Genomic DNA, 25424 nt, shown 5'->3' with positions numbered 1-25424 from the left:
GGGAACAAAGAAATGGCGGAGGAACTGAATAGGTACTTTGTGTCAGTCTTCATGGAGGAAGACACGAGTAACATCCCCAAAATGCAAGAGAGTCAGGGGGCAGAGGTGAGTATGGTGGCCATTACCAAGGAGAAGGTGCTAGGAAAACTGAAAGGTCTGAAGGTGGATAAAACACCTGGACCACATGGATTACACCCCAGTGTTCTGAAGGAGATAGCTGAAGAGTTAGTGGAGGCGTTAGTGGTGATCTTTCAGGAATCACTGGAGTCAGGGAGGGTCCCAGAGGACTGGAAAATCGCTAATGTAACCCCCCTGTTTAAGAAGGGAGTGAGGCAAAAGACAAGAAATTACAGGCCGATTAGCCTGACCTCGGTCGTTGCTAAGGTTTTAGAGTACATTATTAAGGATAAGATTTCAGAATACTTGGAAATGCATGGTAAAATAGGGCAAAGTCAGCATGGTTTCATCAAGGGGAGGTCGTGCCTGACAAATCTGTTAGAATTCTTTGAGGAGGTAACGAGCAGGTTAGACAAAGGAGAGCCAATGGATGTTATCTACTTGGACTTCCAGAAGGCCTTTGACAAGGTGCTGCACAGGAGGCTGCTCAGTAAGATAAGAGCCCATGGTGTTAGAGGCAAGGTACTAGCATGGATAGAAGATTGGCTGTCTGGCAGGAGGCAGAGAGTGGGGATAAGGGGGTCCTTCTCAGGATGGCGGCCGGTGACTAGTGGAGTTCCGCAAGGGTCAGTGTTGGGACCACAACTTTTCACTTTATACATTAATGATCTAGATGAAGGAACTGAGGGCATTCTGGCTAAGTTTGCAGATGATACAAAGATAGGTGGAGGGACAGGTAATGTTGAGGAGGTGGGGAGGCTGCAGAAGGATTTAGACAGGTTAGGAGAATGGGCAAAGAAGTGGCAGATGGAATACAACGTGGAGAAGTGTGAGGTCATGCACTTTGGTAGGAAGAATAGAGGCATTGACTATTTTCTAAATGGGGAGAGAATTCAGAAATCTGGAGTGCAAAGGGATTTGGGAGTTCTAGTCCAGGATTCCCTTAAGGTTAACATGCAGGTTGAGTCGTTAGTTAGGAAGGCAAATGCAATGTTGCCATTTATTTCAAGAGGACTAGAATGTAAAAGCAGGGATGTGCTGCTGAGGCTTTATAAGGCTCTGCTCAGACCACATTTAGAATATTGTGAGGAATTTTGGGCCCCGTATCTCAGGAAGGATGTGCTGGCCCTGGAGAGGGTCCAGAGGAGGTTCACGACAATGATCCCAGGAATGAAAGGCTTAACATATGAGGAACGTTTGAGGACTCTGGGTCTATACTCGATGGAGTGTAGAAGGATGAGGGGGGATCTGATTGAAACTTACAGAATACTGAAAGGCCTGGATAGAGTGGACGTGGGGAAGATGTTTCCATTAGTAGGAGAGGCTAGGACCCAAGGGCACAGCCTCAGAGTAAAGGGAAGACCTTTTAGAACAGAGATGAGGAGAAACTTCTTTAGCCAGAGAGTGGTGAATCTATGGAATTCATTGCCACAGAAAGCTGTGGAGGCCAGGTCATTGAGTGTATTTAAGACCGAGATAGATAGGTTCTTGATTGGTAAGGGGATCAATGGTTACGGGGAGAAGGTGGGAGAATGGGGTTGAGAAACTTATCAGCCATGATTGAATGGCGGAGCAGACTCGATGGGCTGAATGGCCTAATTTCTGCTCCTATGTCTTATGGTCTAACAGGCTCATAGTGAATTGGCAGCCCATTTTACACCGTGTTTGACTTTAATGGAAATGAAAATGGGGTATGGTGCAAGTCAGGCTTGTGATTCACTCTGCATCACTAGTGATGAACAATTTCACCCCCTCTATTCATTTTCTCCGTTGCAACATTGTGTATCATTATCTGGTTCAAAACATCATTTGTTTTGTCATCTGGATTTGTACTATTGCAGTGTTCTTCTGCCATAGATTTTATGTTACTAAAACCCCAAGTGGTTTGATGAGAAGGCTTCACTTGTACAATTGCTGACAGGCACAGAAAGACAGCCTTAATAGCCTGGTTGTCTTCTATCAGTTACTTCACTTAGTTCAGATCTAGATGCTTCCGATGACCTGGTGATTAAGCGGTAGAGTTGGAATAAGTTAGATCTTTGGATTTCATCGTCTTTGATGAAAATATCCTCTAGCTGTCCTTACACAGGAGGCCTTAAAACAAACTGGAAACCGTCCAATCTCTGATCCTCTGAATAGCACACTGTCCCAGCCATAGATCTTCTTGATCTTATTTCAAAAGCGATTGATAATCCTACAAACATTTTTACTCATTTGCATGTGTCTAAATTAGATTGTAAAATACATGTCTTTATATTACTGCAGTGCCATTCATTTTCAAAGTAATCGCACAAAACCTTCAGAGCCTTCAGTTCAATTCTTCCTTTCCAATATGGAAGCCATGTAAACTCAACCTGCACTGAAACAAGGGCATGTTGTCTTTTTAATTTACTCCTTAGCTGCAAATCATTACCCTGGGAGAAGGCTTGCTTATCTGCAACAACCTGCCAGAAAGGAGGAAGTTTAGGCCATTGCTAGTGCCACAGAGGCCCACAGGTAAGTGATGGACAGGGGGTGTAGGTGGGCATTGGTAGGTGGGGGAGGGAGAGGATTGCAAGTCTTGCCAGGGTGGGGAAGGAGTGATTGGTGTTTGGGAACTGGAAGCAACAGTAGTGGGGGGTAAGGGTGAGCTAATTTAGGGCCAGGAGGAATACTCCTGCTCCTCTGAGCTCTACCTCCAGGTTATTTACTTAGTTTCTTTGTTGCAGGGTTAGCAGCCCCGAGTGCAGCTTCCTGTCTGGCATGGGGACTTAGGAAGAGGCATAGTGCCTGAAAAATGGGTGCCACATGACTGAATTTCTAGGCCGATAGCTTTGAGTGAATATTTTGAATAGATGTTATTTAACAGGGAAGTTTGCAGAGCGAGGAATCTCTTCCAGCAATTAAGATAGTTGCTACTATTACTTTTATTTAAAAAAAAATGATTTTTCTATCATGAGAAAAACACTAGAATAAATTGATTTGAGTTCATTTTCAAGCCCAAAATGAATGCAACACTGCAGGTGCAGCTAAAAATTGGAGGCTTAAGTATTTCCCAAAATTGGGCTTTGCACCTTATTTTAATAATAGGAGTGAGCTACCAGTGTCTGGCACACCATCAGAGGCACATCGTGAAGGATTAACTCTCGGCCTGCTGCTTTGCTGGCAATGCCCCTCAGTCCGAGTTGGGGGAGGGGGTAGGTAAATTAGGGATGGCTGTGCACAGGCCCGCAGCATCCACCATGGAGGCAGAGAAGCAAGGTCCTGGCTTCAGAGGAAGGGACGTTAAGAAGGATTTCCCTACCATTTCTTCAGAGGACTCCAGTGATCCTTTTAGACCACTGTAGAACTGGTTGGAGGATGCTCTGTTTAACAAATGCTGAAGGCGGGTCCTAAAACAGAAGCAGGAACCTTCTTTCCATATTTAAATTATACCAGAGCTGATTTCAGGTGGCTGCTGGGGAGGCCTAAACAAAGACGGCCAATGTGGCAGCACCCGTGTCGCAGGGTATAGGTCAGGCACAGGACCTCGAGACCAGAAAATGGTAAATGTTGCATCCATTTTATGCCTGATAAACATGCGCAACACAGACCAAGTTCTACTCCATGGTGCCTGCATGTGAAAGACCTTGTCATGAGTTGGTGGTGTAGTAGTAATGTCACTGGACTAGTAATCACAGACCCAAGTTAATGCTCTGGGGACATGGATTCAAATCCCACCTGGCAGAATTTGAATTCAGTTAATAAACCTGGAATATAAGGCTAGCCTCAGTGATAGTGACCATAAAACCATTGTCAATTGTCGTAAAAACCCACCCAGTTCACTAATGCCCTTTAGGGAAGGAAATCTGCCATCCTTACCTGGTCTGGCCTACAAGTGACTCCAGACACACAGCAACTGTGGTTGACTCTTAACTGCCCTCTAAAATGAGCGAAGGTCAGTTCAAGGGCAATTAGGGATGGGCAACAAATGCTGGCCTTGCCAGCGACGTCCACATCCCGTGAAAGAAAAGAGAAAGGGATGTTTCCACAGACTCTGGCAGTAGCCCTGAGGTTGGCAGCTGAACTGTGGAACTACATGATCTTGTGAATTTTCCTGGTACATTAGTAGACAACAGTGCCACACATTGGCACCAGGAGCTATATTTTACTGCCAGCAGGTTGAGTGTCCAGCTGGTCTATTCAAGTCAATAGGACATTTTTTTTTGCTTTGTTTCCTGGCTTATATAAACCTTCCCCAATGATTGGGAGGGATCCAGTGGCCAAAAAAAAAATGAAGCTGCAATTCATGAGTTTCAAACAAACATGCTTTTCTAAGTCTGCAAATGTGCCTTTTGTTTATTGGCTGGCACTGGTGCTGTGGATTTCACTGTCCAGTGTAAATGGGTCAGATTCCACATGATTCAGATCATCAGCCGTTGCTGCCTGAAATAGCATGTAATATGACGGGTGAGTATTTTTTCTTCATTAATATAGCACAGCAGCATGATTTCAAGGTTAGAATTTCATCTTCACATTTGTTTTCAGCTTATAAACTGCTGAAGGTTTGCTCTTAATTTAAAGCATCTTGATTTGATCACTGCTATTTAATCACAGGTATCAATTATTATAACAAAATTAATATCATTAACACTATTAAGCTCCATTCATTTTCAAAGTGGCATTAAAAATATTATTGACATGATATGTTTCTGTGGTGGTGATTTGTCAGGCAATGCACAAAATGGCTACATAGTGTATTTTTAAAAATTCTTTCATGGGATGTGGGCATTGCTGGCAAGGCCATCATTTGTTGTCCATCCCTATTTGCCCTTGAGGAGGTGGTGGTGAGCCACTTTCTTGAACGGCTGAAGTCCATGTGATGCAGGTACACACAGTGCTGCTGGGAAAGGAGTTCCTGCATTTGGATCCTGTGATAGTGGAGAAACAGTGATATAGTTCCATGTCAGAAATAAAAGCAAACTGGCTGCCCGCTGAAGCTGCTCAATGTGATCTCCTCTTTCTGTGACAACATAATGGGTAAAGTCAGCTATAATGAGGCAACATTGGACCCTTTTGAGTCCGCAATGGCGTCAAACAGGGACTGACATTTTTTGGTACATTCTTCTCTTTGCTGCTGCCATATGCCTTCAGGTCACCTATGGGTCCTGTCTATTTATATCCAGAAATGATGGAAATCTGTTCAACCATGTGTACCTGAGAGAGATCCAAGACAAAAGCGCACCAAGTCCTCATTGGAAAGTTGATCTATGCTGACAATACTGCACTAGCATTCCATACTGAAGAACACCTACAGTGGCAAATGGACAGATTCTCACATGCCGGTGAAGAGTTTGGTTTGACCAACAGTATCAGGGAGACGAATGTCATTGTCCAGGATGTTGCCTTACTGCCAATTATCAACATTTAAAATTTGACCTTGGAAGGTGTTCATAGCTTTACATATCTAGGCTCCAACAATCACCAGCAATCTGTCACTTGATGCTGAAATCAACATACATAGTGCAAAAGCTGCAGCTGTTATGTCCAAGCTGAGTAAAAGTGTGTGGAACAACAGCAACCTGACTGAGAACACCAAACTGCGAGTCTACCAAGCTTGTGTCCTCAGTCAGTCCTCTACAGTGGTGAGACTTGGACAACATATGGTAGGCAGGAGAAAAAGCTGAACAGTTTCCACCTTTGTTGTCTCAAACCTATCCTCGGCAACTCTTGGCAGGACAAGGTCACCAACTCAGAGGTCCTGGAGTGTGCTAATTCCATCAGCTTACACTAATTTCTAAATCAACGACTTCCGCACTAACCCGGCCACATTCATTGAATGGATGATGGCAGTGATTACACAAAGTACGGGAACCGGCCACTAGGTCACAACTTCTTGGGTTTCCATTCCTTCGCTGCAAGGACACTTGCAGGCCAGAGATGGACATGAGATCTGGGGGCTGACTGTTTGGATGGGCATTGGAAGAGGCAAGCAGAAACGAAAAGCTCAGCTGGCGAGGAGGGCCCAGAGTAAACAGAGGACAGTGAATTGTGCACTTTCTTAGCCCACGGTGTTCCTCTGCTGAAAATGCAGCAGAAACTACCATGTCAAAGTGGAGGTCCTGAGCCACACGAAGTGATACTTAACACAGAACTGACCACCTCAGCGCAAACCATCTTCTTATGAGACGGAAGGCTGCGATTGGATAGTTGGCTTTTTGGGAATCACTGGATTTCACGTACCTTAGCTGCAAAAGAAACTTTCTATTGATTTGCTTGAAAAGTTAACTTTGGAAAACCAGACCATTAACCCTATGATAATTAATTGATTAGGGTTCGGACAATTGCCTTGGGATACATTTTCCAGAGACCTATTCCATTGGTTCTTTTGTTTTTTATTGAAAGCAGTGTATGTGAAAATTGATAGAAGGTTAAACAGGGTGGTCAGCACACACAACCAAAATTCGATCAATCACTATATCACTTTAATATAATCAGGGCTACCTGCTCCTTGGAGAGTTCTAAAAGGCAACATTTGTTTTCTATTTCACAATCTCATGGGTAAGGAGATTTGATAGGGTAGATACAGAGAAATGATTTGCCTTGGTGGGGAAATCCAGAAAGTGGGGGTGGGGGTATAATCTTCAAATTAGAGATAATCCATTTCAGAGTGAAATCTGAAAGCACTTTTTAAACAAAGGGTCATGGCAATCTTGAACTCAATCCCCTGAAATGCTGTGGATACTGCACCAATAGAAAGTTACAAGACTGGGACTGAGAGATTTTTTTTCTAGGGTAAGGATATCAAGGGATATGGAACAAAGGTGGGCAAATGGAGTTGAGGTAGAGATTAGCTATGATTAAATTGCATGTTGGAGCAAGTTCAAGGGGTTGAATGGACTGTTTCCTTATGAAAAAGCTTTTTAATGAAGATATGCTTTGCGATGTGACACTGCTATGATAATGCATTTGCAGCTTTATGCTAGGTGATGGCAGGAAAGCAATAATGGGTATCTTGCAAACAGTGCAAGTGTTGTGAAACAAAACAAATAATGAAAGGTTATCCTGCAGAAAATAGGATAGACAGCAACCACTTCATCAGATTAAAGTTGATGATACATGTGTATTTGTTAAGAGAGGTTTGAGAAAAGAGCCATCTCCACAATTACTTTACCTCAGGGTAGAGTTGTCTGGTCCCGTTAGTATCGGGCGTCATGGCAGGGGTTGGGGGGGTGGGTACAGTTCGGCGTGAGGGGCAGAATTCAGTTTCACGATGGCGTGAAAGCACAGCGGGATCATCTGACGTTGTCCGCCATGGCAGAATGCGAATCCCGCTGGAAGCCGGCGTGACCCAGTAATGGGTTGCAAAGTAAGACTTGGCCAGAATCGTCCCCCAACACCTGGTTTACCGTTACGCCGGTAGGAAAACAAGCCGGCCCAGAACATGTCTGGACAAGTGTGACGTGCAAAGATTGGGACTTACCGTTAGGGCCTTGCTCAGATTGCCAACATCCGAGGGGAAGAAGGTGCTGGACCCTGGATGAACATGTGCATTGCATGCTTGGTGGATTGTCATGGAGCTGCAAAGCAGCTCACGGAAAGTGGGAGGGCTCTGTTGATGCTTTGGGCTTGGTTCGGAACATCAGTCTTCGCCATGGGCTGCTACGGATGATCGGCAAAGTGGGGGCAGAGAGGAAAGCCTAGCTGTGAGTGGGAGAGGAAGGTGTACTACCGGGGTGTGGCTGAGGTTGTGGGGGGAGGGGTGGAATGGCTGGGACAGGGGCAGTATCAAAGGTGTCGGGGGGGGGCTGAGGTTGGAGGAGGAACAAAGGTGTCAGAGGAGGTGAGATTGCGGGCGAGAAAGGAGTTGTCGGATGGGGAGGTTGGGAGGGGAGCAGAGGGAGTACGAGGGGAGGAGGATGTATGGGGGGAGAATGCAGCAAGCGGGGAGGTAGGTGTAAGGGGGTAGGAAGGTGTAAGGGAGGGAGTTTGGAGGGTGGAAGGAGATCAGAAAGGGGAATGCATCTGGGGAGCAGGTGAATGTATTTGGGGGAGGAAGATGTCTGGGGGGATGAGGGAACAAGGGGGTGATGTCCAGGTGAATGTGCAGGGGAGAGGTCTGTGGAGTCAATGACTGCCTCCTGAGGGCGGGAGTAGTAAGGGGGAATGGTGAGTAAGAAAGGGGGCTGAATGAGCCGATAGGGTGGGAGGGCGAGGGCGCGTTGGTGGTGGCAGCAGGGGCAGTGACTTGGAAGCAGACACGGACCCTGAGGCTGGGAAGAAGGAGGTCAGGAAGGTCAATGTGGATGGAGGGGGTGGAATTCCCAAGAAGGTAAGGAATGTGCACGGGAATGTGCACTTTCACCTGAACATCCTGGAAAGACAAGGGTTCAGGTTGGTAGGTGGAAGGTGAGGCCAGTGGGGGTCGACAGTGATGGGGGAAAGGATATGGGTGACTAGGGGAGGGGAAAGGATGGGGGAGCTGACGATAAACTTGACAACTACCATTTCGCAGAAATCGAAAGTGAGCAGAGCCTCATGTTGGACGGGCACAGGTGCTGCATGGCAGTCAGCATGATGACACGCTCCTCAAAGTGGATGAGGTGCCTATTGTGGGCCCCGCCAGCCCCAGTCTGGGACCTCTCCCTGCTGCTGTGAGCCAGCTTCTCCTGCATGAAAACAGATGGAGTGTGAGCAGGATACATGGCACTACGTAGAATATTTGTGTGGTGAGCGGAGATGTGGATGGGATGAATATGTGAGCTCCAGAGGATATGCACCTGATGGAGATGTGAGGGCGTTTGTGAGAGTTAGTGGTGTTGTCCCTTGAGGTGTGAGATTCCTGTGCATGTGTGATGGGTTTGTGAGTGTGGGTGAGTTGAGAGTGATGAGGTGGTTGACTGACCCTGGCGGAATGGATGAGAGAATCCATCCTCTTCCTGCACTGCATGGCTGACCTATTATGTGCTTTGGTGGCACTAACCATCGCACCACTGCTTCCCATGACGGATTGGTGACTGTGGTGGACCTTCTGTTGCCAGAGTGGGGGTAGAAGACATCGCGGCAGCCTTCCACTGCGTCCAGTAGGCGCCCCAGAGAGGTGTCACTAAATTTGAGGGCTGCCATCTTCTTTGCTTTCGGGACCATCTGTTGCCTGGAGCAGTCCTGGTCTGTAGACGTGAAGTAGGCAGGCGCTCTGGTGCGCTTTAAATATGGCGCCCAGAGTGAGGAAGCACTGAGGTCATGGCGTGGCGGGAAAATCCGAGCCCGCCCACCAGCAATCCGGAGTGTTTTCTATGAATACATTATTAATAGGGCCGGGAATGGGATGATCCAGCCTGAAAAACCGCCATTGCGGCCGCCGGGTTAAACACCTCTTTTCACACCTACTTAGCATAAATCTGGGATGATTCTGCCTTTAGAAGTTGCCATTGGTGATATTAAGAGATGAAAGCTTAAATTGGGAGGAAGGTCTGGTGGAAGATGGGGGATGAAATTTGATGATTTATATCAGAGGCACAATCTGGTTCTGATGTACCCTCTCCTCAATTTAACATAGAAAGATAGAAAATAGGAGCAGGAGTAGGTCGTTCGGCCATTTAAACCTGCTCTGCCATTCAATATGACCATGGCTAATCCTCTATCTCAACACCATACTCCTGTGCTCTCCCCATAGCCCTTGACGCCTTTAGAATCCAGAAACCTATCTATTTCCTTCTTAAATGTATTCAGTGACTTGGCCTTCACAACCTTCTGTGGTACAGAATTCACCACCCTCTGAGTGAAGAAGTTTCTCCTCATCTCAGTCCTAAATGGTCTACCCCGTATCCTGAGATTGTGACCCCTTGTTCTAGACCCTCACCCCACGCCTAGCCAAAGGAAATATCATCCCTGCATGCAGTCTGTCCAGCCCTGTCAGAATTTCATATGTTTCAATGAGATCTCTCTCATTCTTCTAAACTCTAGTGAATACAGAGATAAAGACAAAAAGCTAAAAGCTACTGCGGATGCTGGAAATCCAAAACAAAAACAGAATTACCTGGAAAAACTCAGCAGGTCTGGCAGCATCGGTGGAGAAGAAGTTGTTAACTGATTTCTTCTCCACCGATGCTGCCAGACCTACTGAGTTTTTTGAGGTAATTCTGTTTTTCTTCTAGTGAATACAGGCCTAGTCGGCCCAATCTCTCCTCTTACGACAATCCTGCCATCCCAGGAATCAGTCTGGTGAACCTTCGCTGCACTTGTTCAACGGCAAGTGTATCCGTTCTTAGGTAAGGGGACCAAAACTGCACACACTGCTCCAGGTGTGGTCTCAACAAGGCCCTGTACAGCTGCAGTAAGATATCCTTGCTCCTGTACTCAAGTCCTCTCGCAATGAAGGCCAACAAACCATTTGCCGCCTTAACTGCTTGCTGCACCTGCGTGCTTGCTTTCAGTGATTGGTGTACCAGGGCACCCAGGTCCCTTTGTACATCAACATTTCCCAATCTACCACCATATAAATACTCTACCATTCTGTTTTTCCTACTGAAGTGGATAACTTCACATCTATCCACATTATACTGCGTCTGCCATGTATTTACCCACTCACTCAACCTGTCTAAATCACGTTGAATCCTATTACCACCCTCATCACCACTTACATTCCCACAAAGTTTCATGTCATCAGCAAAATGGAAATATTAAATTTGGTTCCCTTATCCAAATCATTGATAAAAATTTTGTGAATAGTTGCGACTCAAGCACTGATCCCTGTGGTACCCCATTGGTCACCACCTGCCACTCTGAAAAAGAACCATTTATTCCTACTCCTTGTTTGCTGTCTGCTAAGCAATTCTTGATCCATGCCAATACATTTCCCCCAATCCCATGTGCTTTAATTTTACACACTAACCTCTTATGTGGGACTTTATCAAAAGCTTTCTGAAAATCCAAATACATCACATCCACTGGTTCTCCCTTATCTATTCTGCTACTTACATTCTCAAAAAACTCCAGTAGGTTTGTCAAACATGATTTCCCTTTCATAAATTCATGTTGACTTTGTCTAATCCCCTTGATATTTTCTCAGTGTCCTGTTATCACACCCTTTATAATAGACTCTAGCATTTTCGTTACGACTGATGTTAGGCTAACTGGTCTGTAATTCCCTGGGGAGAATTTTCTCCCCGTCTGGGAGGGGTTTGGCAGGAGCAGGCATGGGCAGGTGTGCAGCTGCCATTTTACATTTGACGCGCACCTGGAAGCGCTGAGTGCTCCCTGTGCAGGCGGAGGGAGTAGGTGAGTTGGGGCCCGCATTCTTTCGCGCATGCGCGCCAAAGAGCGCAGAAATCTCCCTGAGGCATTACTTTGATTTTTAAAAATTTTAATAAAGGAAAAAAAATATTAAAAACATGTCCCTTCATGTGACAGTGTCACATGAGCTGGGACATGTCTATGAATTTTATTAAAAATTTCTATTAATGTTTTAAAACCTTCATGAAACCTCATCGCGCCCGTGGATGAGGTTTCGTGATAAATGTGAAGGCCGCCTGGGCTCTTCGCCTGCCCGCCAACCTCAAGGTTGGACGGGCAGCTCAGTTGATTATTTCAATTGGAATTTAAGTGGCCTGAAAAGGCCTTTGATAGTTTGGCGGGCACACAGCCAAACCCGGTGCGCGCCCGCTGAACTGAATATCTGAATGACACGCAGTGACGTCAGGACACACGCCCAACGTCACGGCGCGCCATCTTATGCGTCGGCGTGTGGGGCCCACCTACACTTGCCAACCTGAAGATTCTGCCCCCTGTTTTCTTCCTCCCCTCTTTTAAAAATAATGGGGTTACATTTGCCAATCTGCCGGGACTGTTCCAGAATCTACAGAATTTTGGAAGATGAGAACCAACGCATCCACTTTATCCATGGCCACCTCCTTTAGTACCCTGGGATGTAGATTATCAGCCCCTGGGTGTTTATCGGCTTTCAGGCTCATTAATTTCTCCAGCACTATTTTTTTAGTAATACTAATTTCCTTCAATTCCTCCTCTTCACTCGACCCTTGGTTCCCTAGTATTCCTGAGAAGTTATTTGTGTTTTCCTTGATGAAGGCAGAACTAAGGTAGTTGTTTAATTGCACTGCCCTTTCCTTATTCTCTAATATAAATTCTTCTGTTTCGGTCTATAAGGGACTACATTTGTCTTCATTAATCTTTTTCTTTTTACATACTTACTGAAGTTTTTACAGTCCACTTTTATGTTCCTTGCAAATTTACTCTTGTACACTATTTTTCCCCTCTTAATCAATCTCTTGGCCCTCTTTTGCTGAATTCTAAACCACTTCCAATCCTCAGGCTTGCTACTTTTTCTAGCAACTTAATATGACTCCTCTTTGGACCTAACACCATCTTTAATTTCTTTTGTTAATGCAAGCATGTTTGGATACTGGTGGTAAAACTAGATTGCAAATGGATGTTTAATGGCTGAATTATTATCCTTGGGAGATGTTAATGAGTTATTTTAAAATTGTTTTTAACTTGACTCCAAATTAACGTGGGCATCAAAGGTTTCCCGGGGGCTCAGAAAATGACCAAAGAAATGGAGTTTGATCTGCAGTTCAAACGGTATTTACATTTGTCATTGTCCCTTCTGAATAAAAGTTTGCATTCTGCAGCTTCTATCTTAACTCCTCTGGAAAATGTTCAACAAAGAGTTGTTTGGCTATTGTTTTTTTCAACTTTGAGGATTTCAAATTGACAGGATCAGGTTAAGAGGTGCCTTGTTTCACACAGCACACAGGAAAATAGGTCCATCACCACCCAAGGTGGCAATGATGTACTGTGGTGGGATCAGCACATTCATAGGAGGGAATTGTGCAGGAGGGAGGTGCATTATAGCCCCTCAGGGTTCCACCAAAGACTGTTCCACATTCACCGGTGCAGGGGCAGCTCTGCTATCAAGAAACCAGGCAGCATGTTGAGTACTGGTTTGGGGGCCACTGGTGGAGCAGACGAATGGAAACACTCAGAGCGGAGTTCCCACTTCCATGTACCGTTCCAGCGTCAGCCCTTTCCTGGACCAGCAACACATCACTCCTTTCATTCTGCTGCAGGCCAGATTTGTGAAGATCAATGATAAATGGTCAATCTTATGGCCATCAGTAAGATATCAGTCACCCTGTTTAAGGCAGCAGACAAGTTAGCATCCAAAGTCTCAATGGCCATGGACACATGTTTCTTTGGGGTAAGTAGCAATGGTAGATGGATAAATGGGGGGGGGGGGGTGGGTGGTGATGGAGTGTATGTAAAGTGAGGGCTGGCCGCTGCTGAAATTTGAGGGGGTGTCATGAGTGTGTGATAGAGAACACTTAACAAGACAAATTGAAAAGTGGGCGGCTTAAAGCACAGGATGTACTTGAATCTTCAAATGTGCTCACTTTTCCTCACCTGGTTTGGTCATTAGCTCATTAAACTGCTTTCAATATTGTATCCATGACTGGAGCACAATGCTCCTGCTGCCCACCTCTTTAGTGACTTCCAAACGCCTGTTCTTGGTGAGATTAGCAGTTTTCTTCCTCCCGTGGCTGGAGAAAAGTATGTCCTTCCTGCTTCTGACTGCACCCAGCAGTAATTCCAACAAGGCATCGTTGAAGATACATTTGCTCTATATCCACCATCCAGCCTAAACACCTCCAAGTTTCAAACAAAAACAGAAAACGCTGGAAAAACTCAGCAGGCCTAACAGCATCTGTGGAGAGGAAAACAGAGTTAATGTTTCGAGCCCGTATGACCCTTAAGCATATGGACTCGAAATGTTAACTCTGTTTTTCTCTCCACAGATGCTGTTAGGCCTGCTGAGTTTTTACAGCATTTTCTGTTTTTGTTTCAGATTTCCAGCATCCACAGTATTTTGCTTTTACCTCCAAGTTTCATTTGTGCACTGTCACTTTGAATAGAGTTGAGATCACACAATGCAGATGCGCATCTCGCCCACAGTGCAGTTGGGGAACGTGGAACCCGGAAGTGAAAATTAATTGGTTCAATTCAGTCATGATTACAAATTCCAACCCACTCAGTTGCCTCCTGGACTTTGCTCACATAATTCCACCATCCTTTCACTGCATCCCACCACTTCCATATTAATATTGCGGCCATGCTTTGGACAACCTGCTTCATTAATTTAGATATTAACACATTTAAAGTAATCCATAAGACATTATACTGATTTTTAAAAATGTGTTCACAGGATATTGATGGCTAGGCTGGCATTTTTTGCCCATTCATAATTGCCTTGAGCAGTGGTGTTGAGCCGCCTTCTTGAGCCACTGTAATTAATGTGGTGCAGGTACACCCACAGTGCTGTGAGGGAGGGAGCTCCAAGATTTTGACCCAGTGAAGGAACTGCAATAAAGGGCAGAATTTTGCCCTGCGAGCTTGGCGGGGGTGGGCGGGGGCGGCCGGGAAGCTGGCTGCCCACGATTGGGCCAGGACCGTGATTTCACGCTGGGCGGGCCTTACGTGTGCTGCCACACTCAGTGCTGCATATGCGGGAGAAGGAAGGAGGGCGAGTGGGGAACTTTGTGCATGCGCGTGTGTGCGTGCTGGAAAAGCTCCCTGAGGCACAGAGCTGCCCCAGGGAAATGAAGAGTTCTGAAAAACAAAAATAAGACATTTTTAAATGCTAAAAAGCATGTCCTCACATGTGACTCTGTGACATGAGCAAGGACATGTTGTGAATGAGATGTAAAATTTTTTATTTGCTGTTAGAAACCTCATCCTCCCTGTGGATGAGGTTTCCTAAAAAGTGCAAAGACCACTTGGCCTTTTCGCCTGCCCACCAACCGTAGGGCTGGACAGACATTGAAAAATTTAAGTTAATTAATACTTTAATGGCCTTAATAGGCCTTCTAATTGTCGGCAGGCACGCGCAGGAATCGACAGCGTGTTCACTGACTGAACTATCGCTTGACTGTGCGTTGATGTTGGGATGCTCGCCAGATGTCATCACGCGTCATTCCACACTCAAGCAGGTTGGGCACACCCCTTCCCACTGAGGTGAAAATTCTGCCCACAGTTTCAAGTCAGGATGGTGTGTGGCTTGGGGGCTGGGGGTGGTGGTGGGGATCTTTCAGGTAGTTGTGTTCCCATGTACCTGTCGCCCTTGTCCTTCTAGGTGGTAGAGGTCATGGGTTTGGAAGGCGTTGTCAAAGCATAATATTGCCAACACTAATTTCCAGACTCTCGTGAGTTATTAGATTTGGATTCCTCAAAGATTAGTGCCTGCTTTGATTATGCAGCAATTGACATAAATAGAATTCCGGGTACATCAAATTATTTAGATTGAGTTTTAAAATGGATGAACTTATTTGGCATCATCTAGAGAATATTATTCTCCAGGTGACAAATGCTCTTGTCAGGTGAATGCAGCCTGTTCTCTGCTCTGCCATTGTTGAACTGTGGAGAGGAGATTACAGTCACTCGGTAATTACATTTATAATAAATTTTAGTTATTTTGCAGCCTCTGCAGGATCTGATAGCAACGAGTTGATTTTAAAGTGCAGTATTACTGTGATGATTTTACTAATGTGCTTCTCTGATGTTAGATGGAAGTGAAACAGTCAGCTATGCATGGAGGCTGAAAGAAATTCATCTGAATAGATATGAAGTGCCAGCTGTAAAATGTACACTTTCCTTAAAGTTATTTCACTATTCATATGAGTAATAAATGTTGCTGGATTGAAGTTGAATTTACTAAATGTGATTGATGTACTTAGAATTCATTAATTTCTTACTTTAAGTTATCTTGTCCTGGCAAAAATTGATGGAGAAAATGAGGATAAAAACAGAAGAGGAAGAAGAAAAATTGGATGGGTGGACAACATTGAGATGTAGACGGAGGAAACCTTGAAGAAAACCAGAGAAGAAGCAAAATGATGCCAATGGCCCCACTAAGGCAATGGTGACTGCGAACAAAGTAATGAAAAACATTGCAAATCTACAGCAATCCCTTGCATCATAGAATTATGGTATGATGATAGAATGGTCTAGTTTTCATATTCCTATTTTAAAACACATGAAATATATTCCTGATTACAGCCAGCCCTGGCTCAAGCAAATCTACATATTATTGTAAAAAACAGAATACCCGGTGGGAAAATCATCAGATGATTGAGTTATTGATTCAATTCCAGATGTACCTTGTATGCATGTTGCTTTCTACTCCCTTGAACTCTTTACTGGCCCCTATGCTAACCGACATTGTAAATGCCTTTCCCTCCACAGATGCTGTACCCAGCTCTTTCAAAACCATCATTATCACATCCCTCCTCAAAAGAATACACCCACAATACCAATGTTCTTGTGACCTACCCACCCCACCGTTCAACTTCCGTCTGCTCTCCAACATTCTTGAATGTGTTGCCCCCTCCCAAATCCATTATCATCTTTGCTGTAGCTCCTTGTGTATCACTGTCACCCTGAATCAAAGTCACAAATTGCATCCTCTATTATTATAATTGTGGTGTATTATTCCTCCTCATCCATCTCACATCAATGTGGCCTTTGACAATGGTTGACCACATCATCTTTTCCAGCATTTCTGTGTTGTTCAGCTGAGTGGGATTGCCCCAAATTGGTTCTATTCTGACCTAGATGACCATTGCCAGAGCATCTGCAGCAATGACCTCTCCATCAATCCTCCATCATTATACTGGTGTTGGTTGTATAGTAAATGTGCTTAATTTTTTTTATTCATTCATGGGATGTGGGCTTCGCTGGCTGCACAAGCATTTATTGCCCATCCTGAATTGTCCTTGAGAAGGTGGTGGTGAGCTGCCTTCTTGAACCGTCGGTACGCCTGCAGTGCTGTTAGGAAGGGAGTTCCAGGATTTTGATCCAGTGACAGTGAAGGAACAGCAATATATTTCCAAGTCAGGATGGTGAGTGACTTTGAGGGACAGTGCATCTTGTAGATGGTATACACCACTGCTACTGTGTGTCGGTGATGGAGGGAGTGAATGTTTGAGGATGTGGTGCCAACCAAGCTGGCTGCTTTGTCCTGGATGGTGACAAGCTTCTTGAGTGTTATGGAAGCTGCACTCATCCAGGATGGTGGGGAGTATTTTATCACACTCCTGACTTGTCCCCTGTAGATGGTGGACAGGTTTTGGGGAGTCAGGAGCTGAGTTACTCCTGCAGGATTCCTAGCCCCTGACCTGCTCTTGTAGCCACAGTATTTATATGGCTAGTCTTGTTCAGTTTCTGGTCATTTGTAACCCTCAGGATGTTGATAGTGGGGGTTTCAGTGATGGTACTGCCATTGAACATCAAAGGGTGATGGTTAGATCCTCTCTTGTTGGAGATGGTCATTGCCTAGCACTTGTGTGGCATAAATGTTACTTGCCACTTGTCAGCCCAAGCCTGGATATTGTTCAGGTCTTGCTGCATTTGGACATGGAGGACATCTAAGGAGTTGCAACTGGTGCTGAACATTGTGCAATCATCAGCAAACATGCCCACTTCTGACCTTATAATGGAAGGGAGGTCATTGATGAAGCAGCTGAAGATAGTTGGGCCGAGGACACTACCCTGAGGAACTCCTGCAGTGATGCTCTGGAGATGAGATGACCGATCTCCAATAACATAACCATCTTCCTTTGTGCTAGGTATGACTCCAGCCAGCAGAGAGGTTTCCCCCTGATTCCAATTGACTTCAGTTTTGCTAGGGCTCCTTGATGCCACACTCTGTCAAATGCGGCCTTGATGTCAAGGGCAGTCACTTTCACCTCACCTCAGGAGTTCAGCTTTTTTGTCCATGTTTGAACCAAGGCTTATATGAGGTCAGGAGCTGAGTGGCCCTGGTGGAACCCAAACTGGGTGTCAGTGAGCAGGTTATTGCTAAGCAAGTGCCGCTTGATAGCACTGCTGATGACCCCTTCCATTAGTTTACTGATGATGGAGAGTAGACTGATGGGGTGGTAATTGGCTGGGTTGGATTTGTCCTGCTTTTTGTGTACAGGACATACCTGGGCAATTTTCCACATAGCCAGGTAGATGCCAGTGTTGTAGCTGTATTGGAATATCTTGGCTGGGGGCGTAGCAAGTTCTGGAGCACAAGTCTTCAGTACTATTGCCAGAATATTGTCACGTCTCCATAGCCTTTGTAGTATTCATTGCCTTCTGCCATTTTTGATATCACATGGAGTGAATTGAATTGGCTGAAGACTGGCATCTGTGATGCTGGGGACCTCCGGTGGAGGCCGAGATGGATGTAAGTAGAGGGCAGTGACTAAGGATTTTCTTGGATTCCTATAAAAGGAACAGACTGGGCTTTGGAGTTGAGGAGGCACACGTTTGTCATGTATATCTCAGTGAATAAATGCTTTTAAAAGGATTTAAAGTTTGGTTCCTGTTTTGTCGGTCACCAACAGACTTTCCAGAGAGTAACAGCAGTGTCCCTGAAGATCTACCCTTGGCCTCCTCCTCTTCCTCATCAAAATGATCACCTCTGCTCCTACCTCAGTGCAGCTCCTGCTCCAAAACTCATCATGCTATTGACATCTCCAGCATTGACTGTTCCAATGCTCTCCTGCCAGCCTCCCACCCCTCCACCCTCAGTAAACATCAACTCATCCAATATCCTGGTGCAAGTATCCTAACACCATATCAAGTCCTGTTTATCCATCATTTCTGTTGTCACTAACCTACATTGCTTCCCAGCATCCCAATGCCTTAAGGCTAAAATTCCCATCGCTCTGTTGAAATTCTTTGATGGCCTTGTCTCTCCCTATCTTTAACTTCATCCTGCCTTACACCTTCTTCTCATGAATCCCCGATTTATCTGCCTCCTTAAAATCTACCTCTTTGACAAGTTTTTGTTCACCCCTTCCAGTAGGTCAAACTTTGTGGTAGTGTTCAATTTCGATTCTGTCTCCGTGACATTTTTTTCTACAGTATAAGTGGTATATAAATGGTAGTTATTTGACTAAAACATTTACTAAACACATGTTTGATATTCATCTTATCAAATCCTCACACTGGGAGAAGGAATCTTAAATCAGGGCGAGGGAATTGTTCATGCACTAAAGGTAGCAAAATTATAAATCTTATAAAAAGCACGGCTAAAATTTTGTTAAAGGTAAGGCATGGTGATAAGTTCCCCCAATATTCTTACAATTTACAAAATCATATCCATGTGTAAAGCATTTGTTCGTGCAAATATGATTTAATTATATTTGGATGTTAAATGCTTACCAAAATTTGAACATATTTATTAATATTCTCTTTGTTAAATTACTTTATTTTTGTGGTGTCTTTTTAAATCCTGATACAATTTTTTTTTTGCAGATTCACTAAATGTGTTCTGATAGGTTCATATCTATGAAATAGTGGTTTTTGCTGCCAATTCCAGATGGCTACAGCTAATGTTTAATAATGAATGAGATTTATCCATTGGGTCTATTGATGGATGAGCTTAGGTTTCCATTTGATATTTGCTATGTTTTATAATTGCCACTGGGGGAATTATTTCTTCCAATCCTATTGGTAATTACAATCCCCAAGGCAATTAAGGTATCTACTTTTCATTTTATTATGTAGCTCATGACTTGTGATTTTTCTAGCTTTTTTTCTTGTAGCTAGTTTGGAGCTCAACACTCTAGTCAGTACCCTCTCTTAATCTCTCACAGCTTAACATGTGTTAAGCAGCATGAAGGATCCCTCATCACCACCACCAGCGCTTTTGAAGCGATCATCAACTACTTACAGGTTAGTTGCTAGTTGATTTCTGCTGATGATTGCTACAATTCTACAATTGTTTGTTGCTTTCTATTGCTCCCTCAAGTTGAAAAAATCCTCAGGGAACGGTGTGATTGGTGCTGAAGGACTTTTTCCCTGACTTCAAGGCTTCTGTGCAAACCATTGTTCCCAGACATGAATGCAGTAGAAGATTCTCCTTGCAATTGTATGACTGGGGAAACGGGCAGACAGCACACAGAGCAAGTGGCTAAAAGTGGGAGGAGGGGGAGAAGGAAGAAGAGGAAGAGGAAGGAAGGAGGTGACTAGACAGCTCCTTTCTATACAGGCTGCCCATGAAAAACTAATTTGAGTGCAATACCAGCAACCACAACTCCAATTCCCTGTTCACTAACAGTCCCAGACCTTACCTTCACTCTGTCACTGATCATCATAGCATCTACTTGGTTACAATGCAAAAATAAAAAAAAACAAAATAAACATTCCAAACTAAATTTATAAATGAAACAATGCCTTTTTGCATACAGGCGTAAACTAATTACTCTTGTGCATTGACTTAGTGCTTGTCTCCCACATGCTTTTACCTGAGCTAATGCTTCTATGTAGCGCTACTCCATTGGCTGCAGCAGGGCTGGTAGACAACTGCTGACTTTCAGTGGGGGAAACTGTACATGATCTTAAAGGATGACTTTGGATAGCTCTGGGCCTAGAAGGCCCAGTTGCAGACTGCACCATTTTGGCATGGGTTGGAGGGTCTGGGCTGGCAAGCTGACAGGCAACAGCAAGGGCAATAGGGAGTGACAGGGGTGGGAGGATGAATGCAAATTTACTGCAAGAGGACAGAATATCTGTGCTCCATGGCACCACTGCCATTACCTGAGGCAATGCCTCAGCAATAGTAATCTATTGGAGGACAGGTTGCTGGACTGCTGTGAAGCCCAGCAAGTTCTTTTGCACACTGTAATCTACATCCTCAGGGGCAGCAGCCTGAGCTTGTATTGCAGCAAGTTGACCTTTGACTGTTGTAGCTTGAGCTTTGGCTGCATTACTCAGATGCTGGGTGACTGCTGTTTGTTCTTCAAAGGAAGTTGTGAAATTGGGATCAGACATTGCATCGTGGATGGGTCCACAAGTTTGGTAATGGAATTAGCCACCATTTCCATGCTGGATAGGATGAGCTCCAATCTCTACATGGAACCCTTTCTCAAGTTAAGTCAGGACTCCCCTATGCTCCTTATCATTGACTGTTGGCTTTCTGGCAAGCTTCATAATGTTTCAAGTATTTTGTTGTGCATCGCCATTCACCTTCTTTGGTAGACTGCCCATCATAGTCTTCATCTGAATCTTCAGCAGCCTAATCCATATGTTGACCCACCCTCCAGTAAGCTGTTACCTGCTCTTTCCTACCACCTACCTGGGGTGCAACAGTTCCAATTCAGTTCCGAGGATGAGTCAAATTGGATTTGAAAAATTAACTTTCTTTTTCCACAGATGCTGCCAGACCTGCTGAGCTTTTCCAGCGCTTTCTATTTTTATTCTGAATACAGCACAATTGTGTCCTGTGTCTCAGTGCATGCAGAACCTTCCTGTAATATTGTCTTTAAGATATGCACCGTGTCAGTATCTGAACTGGTGACAGCTCATATGAAATTAAGTGACAGTGCTGTGACTTCATCATTATTTTCTTGTGTTCCTCCAATTGGCCAATTTGAACCTCTTGAATATATTAAAGGAGAAAGGCACAAGGGTAAGGTTGTGGTGAGGGGTGGGTTTGGGGGGATGGTAGTAAAAGGAGCATGCTTACACCATCTGCAGCATGTAAATCAGAAAAGTGTTGATGAATGGTGAAAGAACATGAATGGGAAGCTTGACATGAGAAGGGGGTTTAGGTATGAGGATGCCATCACCATCCATGGATTCAGCCCTGCTGTTGGCCAAGGCCTCAGCAATGGCCATCAGCATTGCCTCCATGGGGTTTAGAACTTGTAGACACACTTGTTCCCCTCCACTTAGCTCCTGCTCCCTTCAGTTGTACGTCACCTATTCCTGCAAAATAGAGGAAAGTAAGTCAATGAGTGTCATAAGTGTCATTGGTCTGGGTGATGTGGCTGTTATGATTGAATAGCTGCCAGTATGTGCTAAGCATGTGAAGGTAAGCTGAAGTTATGAATGTCAGGTATGCATCCTGATCAGTAGAGATTGTTGGTAGGTGTGGCAAATCGAGTAGTGACTGAGGTGAGTGGTTCAGTTGGTAGAATTTGGTATTTGGAGACCCTGACCACTCTTGTGAGCTCTTTGAACTTCTTGCAGCAACGCATCTAGATCCTTGGGGCTTGAGACCTGGAATTGACTTCCCCGGATATCTGCTCCCACAGACCTTTGACTGTGTATGTCTGGAGGCCATATTTTGGATACAGTCTATCTCTCCTTTTTACCTCCTCCACCAAGATCTCCAGTGCAGTGTCCAAAAACCCTGGAGCCTGCTCGGTACCATTTTGTGCTATTCCTTACTTTTCTCAGTGTAACTTCCTGCATGACTCTCTATACCTGCTACAGCCACAATGCACCTCTCCTTTAAAGATGCAGGCTAGATTTAGGCAGGTTAGCTTTAAATGGTGCTAGGTAAATACAATTTTGGACCCTTCTGAAGCGGCAGCAATGAACAGCATGGATTAGTGCTGTTATAATTAGCAGGCAGTACGAAGTTGGCATGCTACTTGCATTTCCATTAGGAGCAAAGATTAATTGCACATCACATCCTTTATCAGGGGTTATCCAATTTATCCCCCACAGAGATTAAAATGGAGCAGATAAGGGTGCTTATGATAAATGTCAGGCACATAACACAGTAGGGAACCACACTGAATACAAAAAGCATGGAGGAAACCTGAAAGAGGAAATAATAGGGTCAAGAGTGTATTAGAGCAGGTTATGGATAACAAAAAGGAATCCAAAATCTTTTATGAAAACTTAAATTGTGTAATGGAAGGCAACAGAAAAGTAGCCCCTATTAGGGACTAAGGCTGGAATCTCCCTGTGCTGGGGCTGGCGATCCCTTGGAATCTCTGTTCATATTTGTGGGACCGGAAGATCCCACTGGTGTGAGGGGCCGGAAAATACTGGCCTAAGAAGGAGATCCAGGGACCAGCTTCCTAGGTTTGCTCTCCATTTCTGTGGCTACTGAAGCCTTAAAAATCCATGTCAAGTTGACCCATTCTAACCCATGCCTTGGCCACTTTAATTAGAAATTCTTCTTTTGACAGATCCATTTCATCCTTTCGTCCACCCTCCCTGATTAAGTGGGGAGCCCTGAGATAGATGTTATGCCATTGCTCAGTTAAAGGGCCTTGGCAAAGCCCGTTGGAGATTTTGATGGGTTCCAAATCCACTAATGGTCCTGCCATTTCACCAGGGACTAAGGTGAGAAAATTCAGTGCATTGAGTTCAAAAGCAGGAAAATCATAATAAATGTTTATAAATCACTGTTTAGGCCTCAGCTGGAGTACTGTGTCAAATTCTGAACATTACATGTCAGGGCTTAGAGGTGGTGCAGAGGAGATTGACTAGAGTGTTACCAATAATGTAGGACTTCAGTTACATGATAAAACTAGAAAAGCAGTGTTTGTTTTCCTCATAGCGAAGAACACTAAGGTGAGATTTAATAGAGCTGTACACATCAGGAATGGTTTTGACAGAGTAAATAAGGAGAAACAATTGCCAGTGGCAGAAAGGTCACTGAACAGAGGACACAAATTTAAAGTAATTGGCAAATGAACCAGAGGAATGATGAAGGCAATTTTTTTAATGTAGTAAATTGCTATAATCTGGAATACCCTGCCTGAAAGAGTGGTGGAAGCAGATTTGTTATGCTCCTTGTAAAGACCAATAATTTCGAAAAAGAAATTCAAATTCCCAGTGACCAACTTAAAGGAATTCCACAACATGATTTCAAGTTTTAAGACTTTTATAGTAACAGACAAACTAAAAGCAACATTGACTAAACTTTATTTCAGTAAGCAACTTATATTTTAAACCACAGAAAAGATACCTCATTTAATATTTAAAACAGCCAAAATGTTTTCTCTATAGTTATACTTTGCTGTGTCCCTTATGTAGACATTCCATTCTCCTGGAACCAGCCCAAAGTGATTCATAGCTCCTGAAGGCTTGCTTTCCTTCTTTTCTTTTTCCAGCCAGATAACTTCTAATCCCCAAACTAGCTTTTATTTTCAGGTTACCCTGGAGATTCATCCCCCTAGTCAAAGCAGGGAAAAACTTCCAGTCTGGTTTAAATTCTCACGAACTTGGTCTCTTCAATTTGAGCGTGAGCTCTTACCCGCCTTCTTGTGTGGTGAACCATAGAGACTTGACACCTCTATCTCTTGGCTCTCTCTTTCTCTTGGATTTTGTCATACTGACTGTCTGTGAGGTTCAGTGATATTTTAAGAAAACACCATGTAAACCAATCCTACAGTGGCTTAATATGGACTTCTCCCCTCTCAAAACCCATCTCCATGTTAACATGAATCACATGGGCCTGGTATCCAGGTAGAAATGCTGATTAGCTCTCCTTTAAACTTTCAATTTAATTCTATCTTGAAACTAAATATATAGTTTAATGTACAACCAATGACAAAACCTGTCATTCCTAGCATCTTGCTGGGCCTTTGAATACTAAGAGGTAGATTTTCACGGAGTCAGGAAGGCTCCATGCATATTTAAAGATGGTGGTGGGACCTGAAGTCTCACCCCCATTTCCAACTGATCAATTTTTTTGCGGGTTGTGATTTACACAGGAGGGAAACCCAAAATCAGCAGGGTTATTTGAACTCAGCGCTGAGTTCAAACAGACCCCATTTTGGCTGTTGCATGGGCCTTAACCCGCAGGGGGGGAGTCACGAATTGATGCAGTAGACCTAAGCATGAGTTAGCATTAAGTTAGCATGGAGGGTATAAGGGGTCATGGGGTAGGTGGGGGTGGGGCATAAGTTGGCACGGGGGAAGTGAGGGGCTAGAAGGCCTAACATCTTCTAAAACAAGTCCAAGAGAACTGAGGTGGGTCTTCTTATCAGCCTGCCTTGGCACTCACCCACTCCTGTGGCAACCTATGCTCTGCTTATGGGGTTGGTGAGTCCAACTCAATCCCACAGCCACCCCCTTGGAGCAAAATCATGCATTTTGGGATACTTTTCACCAGGGCAGGAAGGACATCTGCTGTCTTTACTTGATCTTACAAAGACACCAGACATACAGAAAAATAGTAGACTCTTAACCGTCACCTGAAATGGCCCAGCAAGCCACTCAGTTGTCAAGAAGGTAGCTCTTTAAGTGCCCTTGTGCCTAAAAAAAACTTAATTTGAAGGCTCCTCCAGTGGTTCCAAACAGTGGCAATCAATGAAAACTTCCATGCTTATTAATTCGGTTTGGGTACATTTCCAATGTTGTGGGTGGGGCTGGCTTCCAGCCTGATTATTTTTTAAAAGCAACATTAAAGACCTTAGAAACTCAATTTATGCCAGATGTAACTTGCAATTAAGATTCTGTGATCTTTCTGCAGGTTTGGCTCATTTCAAACAAATTGAACTGGTAAAATAAATAGAAGCTAGTACAAACTCTAGACC

The 25424-nt window shown here is 44.4% G+C and overlaps 1 long non-coding RNA gene across 1 annotated transcript in view; it reads right to left on the bottom strand.

The window, feature by feature from the left end:
* Nucleotides 1–25424, bottom strand: part of LOC144683550 (uncharacterized) — a 66344-nt gene that overhangs the window by 15684 nt on the left and 25236 nt on the right. The window contains exon 2 of the long non-coding RNA XR_013577290.1: nucleotides 14569–14700. This is a non-coding gene — a long non-coding RNA (uncharacterized LOC144683550). The remainder of the gene's footprint in view (nucleotides 1–14568; nucleotides 14701–25424) is intronic.

The sequence above is a fragment of the Cetorhinus maximus genome, chromosome 8, assembly GCF_964194155.1.
Source record: "Cetorhinus maximus chromosome 8, sCetMax3.hap1.1, whole genome shotgun sequence".
Taxonomy (NCBI): Eukaryota; Metazoa; Chordata; class Chondrichthyes; order Lamniformes; family Cetorhinidae; genus Cetorhinus; species Cetorhinus maximus.
This window is presented reverse-complemented; position numbering and strand designations above follow the sequence as displayed.